At 47.0% G+C, this 13,845-nt stretch overlaps 1 long non-coding RNA gene across 1 annotated transcript in view; it reads right to left on the minus strand.

Moving 5' to 3' along the window:
* Positions 1–5,803: 5,803 nt before the first annotated feature.
* Positions 5,804–13,845, minus strand: part of LOC132592558 (uncharacterized) — a 38,829-nt gene continuing 30,787 nt past the window's right edge. The window contains exon 3 of the long non-coding RNA XR_009558055.1: positions 5,804–6,099. This is a non-coding gene — a long non-coding RNA (uncharacterized LOC132592558). The remainder of the gene's footprint in view (positions 6,100–13,845) is intronic.

A 13,845-nucleotide genomic window follows, 5' to 3' on the forward strand; every position in this document is an offset into this window, starting at 1 on the left:
ACAAATGACAACAACGGTGGTTCTTCATTTCACACATCTGTATTGCAAATGCATGAACTGTACTAACTGGAATGTACACACTTATATTTCCTCCGCACCCATTCTTTACCTCTAAATCAGAGCAAACGGCAGTCTGCAAAAACCTGCCATTTGAACTGCCATTTGTTGAGCTTCAGCTTTAAAGAGCAGTGAAAGCTCAGGGGGTGGGGGTGGGTAAGAGCGCTCAGACATGGATCTTTAAAGCACAGGCCTGTGCCTGGAAAGAGCTGGGCAAAAGGTAAGTGTGGCTAAACACTTCAGTTTAATAGGGCTCTTTTTCTGCTTTCTCTCCCACAATAACAACATCCACACATGGTCACTGACAGTTCAAGAAACAGCCTCAAAGGCACATTTTTCCATCATGTGTGCCAGCAGCCTTATTTGGGCACATTCTGTAATAATTACTAACCTCCTTTCCTCTACTTACAAATCACAAAAGGGGGTTTCAACCACCAACCCATGCAAAAGATCCACCCTCTTCAGCGTATGTTAGTTCAGCCTGATTGCAAATAGACAAATTAGTATTGTTCAGTGGTTACCACTTCCCCAGTGGTGAAAAGTCCCAAGTCAGCAGCAGGAGGGGGGGGGGTTAATCTCTTCCAGAAGAGTGAACACTGCAGACTTCTGCCATTTGTGTGTGATAGTTGTTTACAAACATTCAAACAAAGAATATTAGCCACATTAGGGCACTTCATTTGGGGTGGGATAAACTTTCACAAACTATCAAATTCAGGTTTCACAATTAAAGTTGATTTGGAGCTCTTGTGCAACAAACCCACTTTCCCCCAAAACTGGACCTGTTTGCGATAAGCCAAGTGATGGGGAAATGCACTGGAGAGTGTTGGTGCCAACTGCATCAGGCAATGTCATAAAACCTCCCTGCAGATAAATCAGGATGAATGCTCAATAAATAACCAGTGTCTTCTAATCTCCCTGCAAACAAATCAGGATGAATGCTCAATAAAGAGGTTGTCTGGAAGCCACCATAAACTATTTAAACAGACTGCAAAACCACTGATCCTGCATTGAATTCCCAGATTGCCATTGCATCCCAATGTGATTCACTTTCTGCCAAACTCATGGTTGTCGCCCTCACCAACCCCCAGTTCAAAACTGCAACACTTCCCCCTGCCTCTCCCATTAGTTGAAGCACTTGGCCTTCCAAAGACTAGAGAGGGAGATTTCCAGTCATCAAGAAACACTAATGTTCTATTGTAGAAGTTCCTGACCATCCACGAATTGCACAAGATCCATGTTCAACACATTCACTACAGTGGTACCTCGGTTTATGAACACAATTGGTTCCTGAAGTCTGTTCATAAACTGAAGCGTTCATAAACTGAAGCGAACTTTCCCATTGAAAGTAATGGAAAGTGGATTAATCCGTTCCAGACGGTCTGCAGAGTAACCGTTCATAAACTGAAGCGAACTTTTCCATTGAAAGTAATGGAAAGTGGATTAATCCGTTCCAGACGGGTCCGCGAAGTACTTAAACTGAAGCGTTCATAAACTGAAACATGGGTGTAATTGGTTCCGGTAGTCTGTTCATAAACTGAAGCGTTCATAAACTGAAGCGAACTTTCCCATTAAAAGTAATGGAAAGTGAATTAATCCGTTCCAGATGGGTCCACGGCGTTCATAAACTGAAAATTCATAAACCGAGGTGTTCATAAACCGAGGTTCCACTGTATATAGTTGAGCAACTCTTACTTTCTGTATCTGTTGTTGTTTTTTAAATGGAAACCACCGTGTGTGTAGATATGGGGAAGGGGATAAGCTAGAGGTGGTATCTTTGGGGTATAGTCTGTCCTGAAAATTCTAAATTCAGGTCAGCTTCGAAAATCTCAGGGAAGAGAGTCTTCTCTGCAAGCCCATGACACGGGAATTGAGGGACTACTGAAAGAAAATCCCATTGCCCTCCCCAGCTCCTGCTAGCTGCTCAGAGCTCTTGGCACCCCTGTGTCTGTCTCGCAAAAGGGGCACCTGCTCCATCAGCCCGTTATTTCATTTGCGCTTGTCCCTTCCCATTAGTGCAGCTGTCTGCCACCAGAGAAGGGAAAATTGATGCTAAACGGGATATCAATTTATCATGGAGTCTGTCACCCGCCACGCAGCTCTGCCAGGAGAGCAACGGGACATCGCTGCGCCAGCCAAGCAGCACCTGTAATTAACAGCCTGCCAGCATTTCCACACATACCCCTCGCTTCCTCTGTGCTACGAGTAGCAAAACCCTCCAGGTAAAGTGCTGGGAAATCCGAGTTACATGGCCACTTGCTCTGATGGCTTGCCTCATAACTGATGGCTGCCAGGTAAGATAGGAGCAGAGCTAGCCTGAAAATTACTGTAATGATCCAGAAGGGAACGTTCTAGGTGAGCTCTGAGCTCACCCCATCTTTCCCCATGACCAGCCATTTCATGTGGACATTCTGAGATCTTGCACTGACTTTATCTTCCTTTGATGTCATCTAGCACTCAGCAATTTCCGTCAAGCCTCCTGCACACCATTTTTCTCCACCAATCTGCATACATGCTGTTTCCATTAGGATGGAGGGTAGTCTCCTCTGATAAGGGCAATCTACCCTCCCCAACCCACTCTTGGATTTTATCTAACATCCTGAAGTTGGTTTCAACTCTCATCCATTTCATCCACATACTACCTAACCATTTATTTCATCATTTAGTGTGAGGAAGATCTGGTTTGCAGGACCTGGGCTGCAAGATCAAAGCAGAGCTCTGTGCAAGAGCTCTGTGTTTCTCCGCAGACTTAAGGAAGATAAGATTTGCAGGTGGCCAGCTGTAAACTGTTTAATATTAGAAGTTACAAACTGAGCACAACAAAAACAAAGCACCAACACTTAGCCCACTCTTCAGTCTTAAAATAGCCCCATATGGTGTGTTTTAATAGTATTATTTAGCTTTTTGAATTAATAGAATTATGAAAACACCAACAGTCTGTTTTCTTCACACCACTTTTTCCCCACTTTTGGTTTCATTTTCAGCATTGCCAGGCACTGGTATAATAACAGTGGGGCAGGACTACTAGAAGAGAGGCAAGGGGGAACAAAATCTGCCAGATTAGGGTATTCAAATATTAGCAGGCATGAGTCCTGGAGCCCATCAAGCTTTGTCTAACTCCACTCCGGCTTTGCACTTCTACTCCTCTGGCCCCTGCTCCATTCCAAAAACCAGTAGCTTGATGTACCCTGTTTCTCATATTTTAAGACATACCCATAAAATAAGCCATAGCAGGATTTTTAAGCATTCAAGGAATATAAGCCATACCCCGAAAATAAGACATAGTGATAGGCACAGCAGCAATGCCGGCTGCGGCAGGAGGAGGAGGAAAAAAATAAGACATCCCTTGAAAATAAGCCATAGTATGTTTTTTTGAGGAAAAAATAAATATAAGACATGTCTTATAATATGAGAAACACGGTACTGATTTCAAAGGACAAAATTCCCTCCTCCCTCACCATTCCAAGTAGTGAAGTTAACTGGACTGCTAATTGAATCTTACTTCAACACTAGTAATGGGGCCCTGAACCTGTGGCCAGCAGGTTCACTTATGGGATGTTAAGTGGCACACAAAGCTCTATCCTCCAACACTTCATCATGACTACCCACCCCCAGCAATTGCTGCTTGAGGTGGGTGCTTCATTTGGCTTGATGGTAGGGCCAGTTCTAGTTATGTCAGCTTTGAGAAGAAGTTCACAGGAAAATGGGTAGCCTCAGGGGCGTAGGAAGATAGGGGCGGTAGGGGCAGGCCGCTCCGAGCGGCGGGCTCCAAGGGGCGCCATCGTGGGCGCCCGCCCCACCCCCAAAACGTGCGCCCCACCCCCGGAACGTGTGCCACGGCCCTCCGGGAGGCGCGCCACGGCTCCAGAATGGGCGCCAGCCCCACCCCCGGTGCTGGAGCATGAAGCTCCACCACTGGGTAGCCTGGTACTTTGAAGCTGCCTTCTACCGAGTCAGACCATTGCTCTATCTAGCTCAGTATTGTCTACACTGACTGGAAGTGGATCCTCAGGGTATCAGGAAGGGGCCTCCTCCAGCCCTACCTAGAGATGTTAGGAATTAAACCTGGGAGTTTATGCTGGCAAGGCAGGTGCTCTACCACTGAGCTACAACCTCCCCCCTAATTACTAACTGTTCTAGAGTAGCTCGTTTACCAGGGTTAAACAACTGCATGAGAAAATTATTTGGCTATAAAATCTCACTAAGTTTGCCAAACTGAAATTTCCCCAAGAGATGCTGACTTGTAGTGCTTATTCCAGGGAATGCTACAACACACACATCACCCTGAAATAAGGGCATTAAGTTATATCAAGCACCCTTCACCTGTAATAAAAAGACTTCCCCTTCAAATGATGGGATAACTGGCAATCGTAGACCCACTGGCAAGGACCGAAGGACCTGCAGGCACAAACATTCCTCCAAGCCCTCTAGCTATCCAGGCTAAAAGCTAAAAGGCAAGAAGAGGGTAGACAAGAAGGATTCCCCTCTCCTCTGTCCAGGCCTGGTTCATCTCTCTCCCTCGGCCGGCTGCCGGCCTGCTCCATGCACTTTTCTCAGCAAAGCGAGGCTGTAACTCACAGGGCTGACACCAACCTGTGAGTAACGAGCCGGGAGCCCGAGTCACGGGTGTGAGTTACGGCTGCTGCCTGCGTACAGGGGGACATCAATCGCGGGTGATGCACGGATAGAAATGTAACCATAAACGCTGCAGGGAAGGAGCTGCAGGGCAGGAAATAAATCCTGGGCAGCCGGGAGAGGAGCGAGATGAGGAACTCCCTCCGCAACCTGCTCTTCTCCACACCAGTGACCCAGCAACATCTTGGGGGTGAGGGAAGGGAGAGAGTGGTCCCTTCCAGGAAAATGCGCCACACGGATGGCCACGCTGCTGCGTCGGGACTTTGTTTGCATGAAACCTTCCTGCTGTCCAAGCAGCCAAAGTGCTGGCTTGCTTTTGATTAAGTTATTGCAGATGTGCCATCTGGCCTGACCCTCATTTGGTTTCAGTTTAGCCTGAGAATGAGCTCCAGTTATGACTCCCATCAAGCTGTTTGGGCTTGGAAGAGGGAGGCCTGACTTGATCCCCGGGGAATGCAATGAATATTTAAATTCATACCTAGGTAGCTTCTCCCACTGCTTAATTAAATCCCTTTCCATCCCTTCTCCTCCACAACCTGGTTATCTTCCACAGGCAAGGAGTTTGGAGGAATGTTCGAACAGTCGATCCCAAGAGGATGGCACCACACACCCCCACCCCTGAATTGGCTCCCAGGCCTCGTTTCTGAGGGGGATTTTTCACAGGGAATCTGCTTAGTCTGAGCTCCTGATTTCTGTTTTGAGTCCCTGCTACTTAATCAAAGCACCCACTGATGACTAACAGCACCCATTTACGCATTCAGCGGCATCAAGTGGTAAAGCTTTTCCTGGACCGTACCTCCCCGTTTCACAATCCCACTTTTCAGTCGAGCAACAGGCTGTTATAATAACCCCCCCAAAAAAGCTCTCTCTCATACAGACACACCTTAATTCTCTGGCAGGTGAATGAAGACCAGGCTGCGTCTTCCCCTTCCTGCCACAATGTTTTTGGGTGGCTGGTGATTTAGCTTCTCAGTGGCCCTAGATCTCCTGACCAGCGGCAGACACCAGTGTGCTTCTCTTTAGCTTATTAGTCCCTAGAGGACATACAGAGCTGGTATGTCCAGGGACGCTTTCAGCATTCATTTTGAACTGTTTGCAGGGAGGTTTCGTTGTTGTTGTTGTTGTTGTTTAGTCGTTTAGTCATGTCCAACTCTTCGTGACCCCATTTCTTCCCCTTCTATTTGCCAGGAGGTGATGGGATCAGTGGCCATGATCTTAGTTTTTTGATATTGAGCTTCAGACCATATTTTGCACTCTCCTCTTTCACCTTCATTAAAAGGTTCTTTAATTCCTTCTCACTTTCTGCCATCAAGGTCGTGTCATCTGCATATCTGAGGCTGTTGATATTTCTTCCAGCAATCTTAATTCCGGCTTGGGATTCATCCAGTCCAGCCTTTCGCATGATGAATTCTGCATATAAGTTAAATAAGCAGGGAGACAATATACAGCCTTGTCATACTCTTTTCCCAATTTTGAACCAATCAGTTATTCCATGTCCAGTTCTAACTGTAGCTTCCTGTCCCACAAAGAGATTTCTCAGGAGACAGATGAGGTGATCAGGTACTCCCATTTCTTTAAGAACTTGCCATAGTTTGCTGTGGTCAACACAGTCAAATGCTTTTGCGTAGTCAATGAAGCAGAAGTAGATGTTTTTCTGGAACTCTCTAGCTTTCTCCATAATCCAGCACATGTTTGCAGTTTGGTCTCTGGTTCCTCTGCCCCTTTGAAATCCAGTTTGCACTTCTAGGAGTTCTCGGTCCACATACTGCTTAAGCCTGCCTTGTAGAATTTTAAGCATGACCTTACTAGTGTGTGAAATGAGTGCAATTGTGCAGTAGTTGGAGCATTCTTTGGAACTGCCCTTCTTTGGGATTGAGATGTAGACTGATCTTCTTCAATCCTCTGGCCACTGCTGCGTTTTCCAAACTTGCTGGCATGTTGAGTGCAGCACCTTAACAGCATCATCTTTTAAAATTTTTAATAGTTCGGCAGGGCGGTTAGACAACACTACTTAATAAACATTCAACCTGATTTGTTTGTGGGGAGGTGAGATGACCGTCCCGCTTTTGTTTTTGGGGAGTCTCCATCAGTTGCTAAGCCCACTATGTCAAGCAGCTCTTTCCCACATGTAGGCAGATTCCCCCCAGCACAATGGCCGAACAGCTCGGCTGCCTGTCACACAGCCGTTGCACATGGTTGTTTGCTGTTCCTCTCCCAGCAGCAACTATGCACTGTCGCCTCATCTGCTCTGGCTGCCTGCTTGGCTTCAGGGCTTCTCTGAACAGAGAAAACTCAGATTTTACCCCTTGCTGCTTCTGAAGGGAGTGGAGTTAGGATAAGCACCCCCCACCCTTGGGCACAAGTGCCGCCGAATGTGCAAGGGTCATTAGACTGCAAGCGGGCAAGCTGGTGTAATCCATCCTCTAAATCCTGGAGCCACACATGGGACTTGTGCTGGGAGAGCAGGGGCACGGAAGCATTACAGCTTACCGACTTCATCACTCTTCAAAATTCCCCTTGCTCTTTCAGTTCCAAAATTTGCAGAGTAGAAGGCCTCTTCCTACTGAACCTTAGATGCTTCTCTTAGCTGCAATGATTTTGAACTGCACTGGGATCTGAAAGGGGACAGTGTGAGCAGGATACTGAGCATACCATCCCTGGGACTGCGCTGTGTGTATTTCCAAAGTAGGAGAGGGCTGATGGAGTGAAAAAGGTAGGTGTAATAGGTGGTGGAACAGTACTATCAGGAAAACATCTACTTAAGAAAATTTCCCCAGAGATGGGAGAAGAGTTCCGTATTTCCCACTTCATAAAGATGGCAGTTGTGTTTGCTGTGGCTGTACTGGTGCTTCACTAGTACCATTTTTCCTGTGGTGAACATGTGGATTACAAATGACTGGCATTTATTTTCAGAATTCACTGTTCATGTGTGTCAGGGAACTTCAGCTGATAAGGCAGTGGGCATCTTTTGAGAAAGTGCCAAGGGCCTCAGCCACAAAATGGCTGTTGTGGGGATGTGACCTAACAAAAATGACTGCTGTACCTGAAGAGCAGAAAAAAGACAGACCCACAAAATGGGGTGAGCACCTCCCCACAACTATCATCCAGCCTTCCAGTGGGGGGGGGGGGAAGGCATCTACATCAACCACTGCCACACCCAGTGAGGAGATCTTTGCACCTCTGCTCTGTTTAGAATGGAAGGGAGAGTGGGAATCCAATCCTGGCAACCAATTAAACGTAGGTTTGCTTTAAGTAGGAAAGGCTGAGTCAGTGCAGATAAAAACTGAGCAGGAACAGCAGACAGTCTCGGATGCACAGTGGATTTTTAAGGGGACATTAATGAGACCTTTCGCAGGAGCCGTAAGAGGTACCAGTGACTTCAGTCTGTAGGTGCCATGCTGACAAACTGCCTGGGTCACATGTCCCTGTTAATAATCTATATTAGGCCTTTACAGCAGCTTGCTAATATAACACCAAAACAGCAAAGCTCATCTCAGGCTATTTGCACCTATGGCTACCAAATAAATCCATCGGCACAGATTTAGTGGCTGAAACTGGTTAGGCACGTTTGCCCACCGCCTGTGAGCACCAGAGACGCAATGGGCTAGTAATTGCCTGCGTTCTCCCAATGAGCCTGTATCATTTTTATGTAAATATGACATTTTCCCCGATGCTCTTGAAATGTGCACAAAAAAGGAGAACATTTAATCGAGTCACATCGCGCCTGCCGCGGGCCAAAGCTGTCCTCTCTCTGTCTCGGGTGCTGTGTTGTTTTAAGAGCTTGGCTAATCTGCACCATCCACCCCCATTAGCCAGCAAAGTGTCTTGCTGGCCTTGCTCAAGTGCCACCTACTCTATCCAGACCCCAGGGAGCCCTAAGCACAAGGAACACAAGCCCTGCAGAAAGGTAGTAAGAAGGGATGGTGACTCAAGCAAGCACCAAACCACAAGTAACACCCACCTCTGAATTCACAGGCTAGAAGCTCCCCTCCCCCCCCCAATTATCACCTATACAGTACCTCCCTATTTCTTATTATTTCTACCCTGAGACAACTACATAGACACCAAGCAGGTAAGTCATCCAGCCCTAGATTTGGGAGTGTACACCTCCTCACTTGAACATGATGGGAGAGATATATTCTGTGACAGAAGTGAGGTACTGAAGATGGTAAATGGGGTACAGAATTCAGCTTCCAAAGAATCTCTTCTTTGAAAAGCATGTTCTAGTGCTCATGGGTACAAAAATGTATGTTAAAACATATAGGCAAAGCCTGTAGGAATCTCAGGAGCTAGACAAATGCTGATTTAAGATTTCCAGTGGTTGGGAGCAGGGCTGTAGTATCTTGCATTACATAGGCCCCAAGGCCTTTTGGGGGGGAAAATTATGCAGAACGAGTTTTAATTCACCCAATTTATGCATGCTACAGAATTCAGTTCTTCTGGGTGTAGAATTTCATTTTATTTTTAGTGCAGAAAAGAAACATCCCTGCTTATATCCCCTTTGTTCTGCTTCTTAACTCTGACCATTACAGAGTTAGTACACCCTTTCTGGTGAGCAGGGAGAAAATTAGAAGAATGTGGATGCAACCTTAAAAACAGTCCCTCTTGCACAGCCTCCCAGAGCCCTGCTGGATTGCACTTGGACGGGCTTTACAAAACAGGTTTCTTTCGCTCTAAACACACACACACCATGTCTAGCATAAGCCTTCTATGTGCCCCAGCTGATAACAACTGACGCAGAAACCTTGGGGAGGCAAAAGATTAGAGTGACATCTATCACGATGATATTCCAGTTGCCAGGACAGCAAATCAAAGCTAGGAACAAACAAGACCAAATCTCTGCCCTGAAAATTATCCCAACACCATTTACATCTCACCAAGCATCAACTCAGAAATACAGATGAGAGTACAAACCAGGAGGCAAACTGAATGAGATTTGGATCTTTCACACAGACACCTGAGAACAGCGTTGGGCGACTACAAAAGCAAGTACCTTTCATAAAAGCACAGGAGAAATTCTCTCCTGGTATCTTTTAGCATGGGAGCCCACTGACATAGAGATCCTGTTCTATTAACACCCTGGCACCACTCCTGTCCTTACTGTTCCCCCACCCTTTGGCCAATTCCAAACCTGAGTGTCCTTCTGGAATTCCTGAGCCCCCTCACAGCCTACAAATGATCTACTTCAGTAGTTATAGGAACAAAAAAGAGGCTTCCTTATTGAGGACACACAATACCTGCCCTGACCCATCCTAGTAAACACCCTGGTTGGACCAGTTCAGAAAATGGGCAGCTTGTTTGTCTGGTATTTCTTGCACCGATTACAATTCTTATTTTTTAATTCCCTGAAACTCCTCACGGAGTCCTCTTGCTCCTGCCCCACACATTTCATTTCATTTCGTTTTTTGATTAGCTTGCATCTCTGGTGGAAGGCAAGGATGAGCACTGTCTTCCCTCCCCTCCCCTAATTTTAGGTGTGGCTGGCATCGTTTTGTGTTTTGCATTCATAATGAAAAGAAAACAAACAAAATAAAGATTTGTTCTCTCAATCTCACATCCTTCCTTTCTGTCTCAAGTTACCAATTCTGAATGAGAGGGAATTGAGGGCCTTGGATTGGTAAGGGTAAATTGAAGTCAAAAGGACAGGGAGGACTGGGGGAAAGGGTGTGCCAGAGGGTGAATAGAAAGAGCCTATGTATGCATATGTGTGTATCACACATGCTAAATATGAGAGTGAGCATGGCAAAGTGCTTTGTAATACCAGCAGCAGGCTGGACTGAAGACCCAAGGACAGGCCTTGAAGCTGCTCTCTGTTCCTTCGCAAGGGCTCCCCACACCCACACCCTCTTGCTCTCGTCAGCAATGAGCCTCTCTGTGCACCCTATGCACAAGCATTCAGCTGAGATAGCCATTTCCCTATCCAACTGCCTCGCTGCATTACCCACCCCGCAGGCGCCCGATGCTGAGCCGATGCAACTTTCACGGGGTATGGAGCAGCTCGGTGCCAAGCTGCAGCCAACCCTCCAGGGGCTGCGGCAAAAGGGACCAGCTTTAGCATTGGGAGGCATACAATGCCAAGTGTTTGTGTGTGTGTGTCGTGGTAGAAAGAATGCATAGGGAGTCATGTGGCATGGACCTGGACAGAAGAAATTTCCACAGTGTTTTTTGGTCTGATGCTTCAGTGGGCAGAGCAGCAATTAATATCCAACTCTCAGAGGGCTCAAACCTACAAGGATGCTGTACCCAAACAGAGAGCTCATAGAGTTTGGTGTAAGGGTCTCTGCCCCAGCAGGAGATGACAGGCTGTTCCCTCCTGTGATGGACTGTGACCTTTAATATGCCCACCCCTGGTGTAGGAGGAATGCAGAGAAGAGCAGTACTTTCACACACACACACACACACACACACACACACACACACACTTAACTGAAAGAGGTGTGGTCACACAATGGAGGGTGGACTGTGCAAGTCATTATTTGTAGCTCCAAGTATGGATTACAGAAAAAATGCCAGGACTGGATATAGCCTGAGGTGCCCCAACCCTCTTTTGTCTTCACTTTTCCTCAAGCAGCAGCCACACACATGGATGCATCAAGTTACACAGGAAAAGCCCAAAGCATTTGTATCCCTCTTGATCACTTCAAGTCTCCAGCAATTTAGGGCTTAGGAAACAATCTGCCAGGAGGTACCGACCGGTAGCATTATTCTGGCCACCTGAGCTCATAGCTGCCAGCATTCCTCTCCTTCATGAACTTGTCAAATCCTGTTTTGAACCTGGCTACAAAGTACAGCATTGGGCCATCTCTATGCCCTACATGACAGACCTTCATATGACAGGGAAGACAATGCAGGTCACAAGGCCTGGATTTAAGAGATGGCCGGCAGCCTGGGCTTTAAATAGAAAGAGCTGCGAGGAGAGCTAGACTTGAAGGATGGTAAGGGGGTGGTGGGGGTGGTGCCTAGCAAGTGGGAAAAGGCAGCATTTGTTCAAGTAAAATTAGGATCTTTTTCTCTCCAGCTTCCCAAGAGGAACACAAAAGGGCAGGAGAAATTATGTAGCAGAACGGGCAATTTTAGCAAATTATTAGGAAAAATTCTTTGTATGAACTACTGAGCAGAGGAGACCTCAGGGGAGGGGAGGGCGGGCAGTCAAGGATGTCTTTAAAGAATGGCTCAGGCTGAATTGAGGACTGCTTCCAGGGCTTCACTAGTAGAATGTGCAGAAAGCCCCCCCCCCCCCCGGGCTAGCTTACCACATTTTGAAGTGAGTGAAGGAACATGTATTACTTTCTAAAAAAAACACCCCCACCCATCCCCAGCAGTACATTCAGTCCGGAGTCTGAAATTAATAAACTGCATCACCAAGGCTTCTCCACATTTAGATGTTGGTGAACACTGGAGTTTGCATGGCAGAACATGTAAACCACAGAGAGACTTGGGTCACTCAGCTCTCAGAAACCCACACTTGGCTACTGGTTGTTGCTCCTCGGTGCATGCCCACTAAGTCAGGGGTAGGCAACCTAAAGCCCAGGGGCCGGATGCGGCCCAATCGCCTTCTCAATCCGGCCCGCAGACGGTCCAGGAATCAGCATGTTTTTACATGAGTAGAATGTGTCCTTTTATTTAAAATGCATCTCTGGGTTATTTGTGGGGCCTGCCTGGTGTTTTTGCATAAGTAGAATGTGTGCTTTTATTTAAAATGCATCTCTGGGTTATTTGTGGGGCATATAAATTCGTTCATGCCCCCCCCCCCAAATAGTCTGGCCCACCACGTGGTCTGAGGGACGGTGGACCGACCCACAGCTGAAAAAGGTTACTGACCCCTGCTCTAAGTGGTTAGACAGGCGTGTTCCCCTATAACATGTACAATACCAGGGGACCACAGCACCTGTTGAAGACCTCCTTTTTTCAGCACACCTAAAAGGTGGAAATTTTTGTCCCCGGCTCGATCTGTATTGGATTTGAAATTGTTTTAATATGCTTTAGTTTCAGCATGTTTCATAGGAAGTGTTCATAAAAGAAATTAATTGATCCATTGACTGATTGATTAAAACAGCTCTCAGGGTGTCCTTATGAAGGGTAAGTCTTATGAAGATTTCTCATGCAGTGGATTTCACCCCACACCTAAAAAAACACTCAGGAAACCAGGAAAGGTAGAGAGTGTGTCATGAATCAGGCAAAAGGGGGTTTCAAAATGTGACTCTGCACTATAAATAATAGGAGACCTTCAGATGTCCTGAACAGGAATGTCTTAGTAATGGCACCACAGCCAGTGAGTCAAAAAAATAAGGCCACTGCCAGTTTGGGGTCCTAGCTAGAGTGCAACCATCTGAAAGATTCCCACTCAAGGGAATCAAGCTATGTTTCCTCCCCACCCCAAGTCTCCTTCCCATGAGACTGACTCAATGCAACATCAGATGTGTGAAGGAAGTAGGGGAGATGATGCCTCTGGAAGATGCAACAAGGGAAATAAAAACTTAACTGGTTTCATCTGCACAGAAGTCTTAAAAAGTTACACGAGCTTGAAGCAGGTCAGCTAAGTGTGACAGAGGGGACTGAAAGAGGATGCTTTAGCTTAGCTGTGCAGCGTGGAGCAAGTGCTGTAAGTTCCTCAGGTCCACCACATGCCAAGAGGGGCCAGTTTTGCCAGAGAAAAGTGTGCTGTGCTTTTCTCCTCCCAGCCATCCTAGGGAGGAGAGCTGCTCTCTTCTGCTGCAATCCTTTGTGGACAACCTCCCACTCCCACTTTCCTGCCCACCCTTTCCCTGCTGAGATTTCAAAGGGGACTCTGGGCTATTTCCAGCCGCTTTGTTAGCGCCTGTGACACCAGCAGCTGCAAGAGCGCATCCGGCCCAGTCCTCCCTAATGAAGAGAGAGCGCAAAGCTGCCGACGCCTCTTTGTCCTAATCACAAAGCCATTTCCCAAACACCTCCTTTCCCCCACAAACCAGCACAGCTATTTATAGCCCAACTACCTCTTGGCATGCTGGGAACTCCCACCCCCCCACCCCCGCAACAGAACTGTTGCCTGCCCCAAGCCCCTTTAATATGGAAGGATGCAAGATAGTCCTCTGTGGGACTGTATGATCCAGAGGCAGCTTGTTAGCACCCTGGGGCTGGCAAGAACACCTCTAACAGGAGGCCAAGGCTCGGGGT

The sequence above is a fragment of the Zootoca vivipara genome, chromosome 1 (genome assembly GCF_963506605.1).
Source record: "Zootoca vivipara chromosome 1, rZooViv1.1, whole genome shotgun sequence".
In the NCBI taxonomy this organism is placed as follows: domain Eukaryota; kingdom Metazoa; phylum Chordata; class Lepidosauria; order Squamata; family Lacertidae; genus Zootoca; species Zootoca vivipara.